The following is a 4,832-nucleotide window of genomic DNA, read 5'->3' as shown; positions in this document are numbered from 1 at the left end:
TTTTTAAGACTTCTTGGTTTAACATTCCTAGGATGCAAAGTCACACACACCGGGATACTCAGTCAGAGTATCTGTTGCTTCATAAAAGCAAAAAAAAACCCAAAACATCAAAACCCCCAGCTCTCCACTGTCTGCTTATTCAGATGCCTTTATTAATTCTCTAAAGTGCTCAAAAAGAGTCTTGATTGCCAACATGCAGAAGTCAGGATGGCATTAGTACTAACTACTCCTTGGAACACTGGGTTACCAAAAGCTCTTCTCCATAGTAAATAAAAGACTACAAGAATAGAAGTAAAAATATGATTTCAAGGTTGTAATCACAAACATGGATKAGCTTGTGCTACAATAAACACAAACTTCTCTCAGATAGTTGTCTTTTCTTGGGGAAAGTTTTCCATAGTTTAAGGCTGAGGAGCCCCAGGTAACACATTCAGAGTTCATCCCAGAAGAAAGAGCTAAATGGTGAAACACAGAGAGATCCAATTCAGTAGAACTATTTTATCATTGCAAACTAGTTAAATAACCAAATATATTCACTCTGTTTGTGCTGATCTTTGCTCTACGCTTCCAAGTATTGTGCCCAATGCACTGACTTACATTCACAATAAGCTTATTAATTGCTGTGGGAAAGAAAAGAACTGCTAAACGCAACTGAAAAGTGACCTGTTTTCATATCTAAGGGGGGGGAAGAAAGAGAGAAAAAAAGAAAGGATCTCAGTTAGGTCCACATCATGGCTCTTGGACATCCAGCCTAAAAACACTTTGCCTTTCAAAGAGCTGATCTGCTTTATCTTCGAAGCGGCAGCAAGGATGCAGCAGCTTCATGGTAGCGTTTCCCAGCTCCCGGCACGTTCGACCTGGAATCCCGGTGTGAGAGCCCGCCCATGGCAGCAAAGCCCCCTGCAACCTGCCAGAGCGCCGCATAGGGCTTTCTTCCCAAACTTGCTCAATACCTTACCAGCTCAAACCCTAGATTTACTAAAAACTTGTATAATGCTGTTTTTCATTTAGCAGTTAAATGGTATTCATACAGAAAGCTTTAGATCTGGCCAACAGCTGATACTAGTGATTAAACTGCARAAACAAAGTCTTGGCTGTGCCATATGGCTGAAAAACAACTACCCACCAAAACACGACCCGGTCAGAAAGATGTATATAAAACAYGAACAGTTACCATAAATTATCTGCATTTTTAAACTGCAAACTTCTGGCATGTCAGTATCCCAGAGCACTTTATTGCACTGGCTGCTGTACATTGCCTTTAGGGATCATCAGTCACATCCAAATACAGGGCCATTCTGTTTATCAAGAGAGTAGCTTCTTGTTTGCTTATTTGTTTTTCCCCTTACCTTGGTATTTCTGGACACGATACGTATGATCCCCAACAGTTGGGCAAGGAAGGAATCAAAACTCAARAAGTCACAATGAGGGGTTGGCAGCATCCGAGCTGTTACTAGAAGAGAGTGAACCTCACTACGTGTGTWTTTTTTGTAGAAACCTAACAGCCTCAACAGGGGAGGTGGTGGKGGGGAGTGAATCCAAATGAGTGCTTCAAACTGCTGAATCCTGGACGAGGTGTTTCAGAACTGGAAAAGCATTAGACATGTGCTTGTCCTCTCGCAGCAAGCGCGATCTGTGTATGACTTATCGCTTTATACATCTTTCACATGGGTGGCAAAAATGGAACCAGAARCATTTGAGTTTCTAAAGGAGCGAGATGAGCAATGACAGAAGGATTTCAGTGAGTACCAGACAACATTACAGCTGGTCATTTAAGACCTGTCATTTAAGAAATCCCAGCTACAGATTTGCATCAGAGCACTGGAGCTTAAAGTTGCTAMTATCAGTCAGGAAGGCAGAGGGACAATGTGAAAATCATCCCAAACTTCTCAACTGGGGCCCAAGGTGCTGCTAACAACTGAGAATGGGGAATGGTGTAGGGTGAGCTTAAGGCAGAGGAAAAATCCGGCTGACTTTCCGTATTATCTGGGTTGGATAAAAACGAAGAATGAAACGACGCAGGGAGAGAGAAGCTCWGTACCCTAGCTGGGGGGATTATAACCGCAATTCAACATTTTAGGACCAAAGAGCTGAGGCAGCAAAGAAGCAACACAGAGCAGCTAGAGGTGGCACTCTGGCCAACAGCAAAACCTTTAAAAATTCCTCTTCTCCATAAAAAGGGACRTCTGTTGGCTACTGCTTAATTGTCTCAGTTAGTGCTGAGCATCGGGTACCAGCAGCCAGCAGTACAGCCCTCCCTGCCCTTCCCGCGGGGCCAAAACTCTTCCAGCACGGTTTGCCTGATGAGCACTGAACTTCGGACACAGCCTGATGTCTCCAGGCACCGGCTGGCCGTGGCTTAAAAGTCAAACACCTGGACTCCGCTGGCACTGGCCCAGAGGAAAGAAACGCCTGCCAGTGCYGGGGAAGACGGGGCTCTGCCCCACCCCGGGCAGCCTCCAGGCTCCCATCTCCTGCAGCAYGAGGCTGTGGCCAGCTTACAATCCTCAAACCTGGGGCAGGGATGGCTCGTCCTTGGGACCCAGCTGCCCACAGCCTGCCGGCTTGGTGGCTTTAAGACAAGGAATGCTCAAACACACTTAACCCTCCTGCGTGAGATTCGTTGTATTTGATAGTAGTCCTTTGTACAGTTATTGCTGCTTCTGCTCTGCACTACAAAGTTTTTGCATACACATTCAACCTGCAAAAAAAATGGAATTACTGAAAGAAACGATTGCCTTCRCCTCAGATGCCAAATGCACATTTCTGAGCACGTGCATTTCCCCTTTCTTGCCCCAGTGCATAGGTTTGTAGCTGTCTGAAGTGCAGAAACTCTTCCAATTGCACAAGTAGCATGATTTTCTAGGAGTCCCACACACAGTGCAGCATGTGGACGTGCAGATGCTCRCACTGACGTCAGGGAAGGACTGGGCAGAGATGGGAACAAGCTGCCACAGATGCAGCTTTAGCAGCAATACTGATAGAAAGCGTGTATCAAACGGTGGCCTCTTCTTCTCTCAGACCTTTGACCCATTCAGTGACAGGAAGGATTTGCAAGTGCAAATATTTGTATATTTGGGCTTCTTCTATTTTCTTTAGTGACTAGAGTACTATATTTAGCCAAAATAAATGCATCTTACAAAAATCATACTTCCAGGCCTAAGCCTCTCCCTTTTGCTACTTTAAATGAGAACATAAAAAAAAAGCTGATATACTGTAAAGCCATAGCTTTAACCATGTGCACTGTTACCTTCCATGAACCATAGCAGCACCCAGAATTATCATAAGCAAAATAAAAATACCATGATTATAACATAAAATAAATTGGCCCTTGGCAATTTTGTAAGTCAGTTTTGTGGCATTTGTCTTTTATAAGCCTGAAAACCGCTCTCGTCTCGTCCAAAACTAACAGAGAGATAGCCTTCCTATTGCCAGGATACAGACCCATTATCCTGGTTATCCATTAACAAAGCATAAGCAGCAGCTGAGCATGAACTCCTCATTTCATAAGCACAGTTGTTTTTGCATCAAACTTGGAATTTGGCAGGCTGTATTTCACTGAACTTCTAATGCACTTCCACCATAGCAGCTGCCACCAAACAGAGTTAAGTAGAAAGGAATAGACCAATTCCTCAAAAGAAACAGTGTAAAACTAAAATAACTACTGAACATCATCATTCATTAATGCCATCAGAATGCCAGGAAGTGCAGACAAATCTCACCAAATACACGGTGCACTGAACATCACCATGCCCCAAGACTGCCCCAGAGAAGGAAGTGGAAACCCAGGCCCTGCTTAAAAAAAAACTGCCTAGCAAAAAAATGCCTAGATGAACTCGTGACATATCATCCAAAGCATCTCTAATGTCGCAAGCAGACAGGCAACACTCACATGCAACAACCTCCTCTCCAGCACAACTTCTCAGTGCCCTGCCTGCGTCTCYGTGCTCTCAGCATTCGGCTTTTCTTTCTCCGCTGCACCATCTTCTGTGCAGGAAACAGGAGCTTTTGCTATATGGAAGAGCAAAAAAGTGCTTAAGTTTAAAACTACTTCTATCACAGACTTCTTGAGTGATTTTGAATGAATCCTTCACCTCTCAGAACTTCCTTTCCCAAGGTGTTAACTGGTAGTAATAATAATTCTTTTTTCAAATCACTGCTTATTTACTTTGATATTTGGGTTAGGAATCATCTCCGGCTCTTGCCTACCAAAAAACAATTACAGATGAATCCAGTCTCATAAATAGGCTTTAAACACTGGCTATAACACAGTTCAACAGACAGAGGACTGATCTCCAATAGGACACTGAGGCTCAGTATCATGTAAGTCACAGAAAATTCTTTGGAATATGACAAATACCTAGATATTCAAAAGCTCTCAATATGGCTGAAAAAAAAATGAAATAAAGGCACTGCGGGTACTATTGAAAACCAGACCACTTGCTCTAGAAACTTTTAAAAAAGGCTTCAGTCCTGAAAATCTGGATGTCACCACTGTTGGACTTTCAGCCAGCCTCCCCCTGAAAGCCAGAAAGATTCCTCCCGTATTTTCATTTTCATAGCAAGCACCAGGACAGGCCTCAGATTGAAACTAGGTCCATGAAAAGTTGACAGCAGCTGAAATCTGTAAGAATGGAAAAAACACTACAGCCACCAGTAAAAACAAAACAGCAGAGGTCAAATTTCATTCCAGTCTGAAATTTCAGTTACCGCAGTCTGCACAGCACTTGGCTAATATTTACTGGAGAAGCAGCCTGAGAAGATAGCCTTAAATCAACAGGCACCATAAATAGACAGTAGAGAGCTACAGTGTTGGGTGTTTATTGATACAG

The sequence above is a fragment of the Rhea americana genome, unplaced genomic scaffold, assembly GCF_003343005.1.
Source record: "Rhea americana isolate MKP2758 unplaced genomic scaffold, rheAme1 scaffold_125, whole genome shotgun sequence".
Classification (NCBI taxonomy): domain Eukaryota; kingdom Metazoa; phylum Chordata; class Aves; order Rheiformes; family Rheidae; genus Rhea; species Rhea americana.
Note: the sequence above shows the minus strand (reverse complement) of the source record.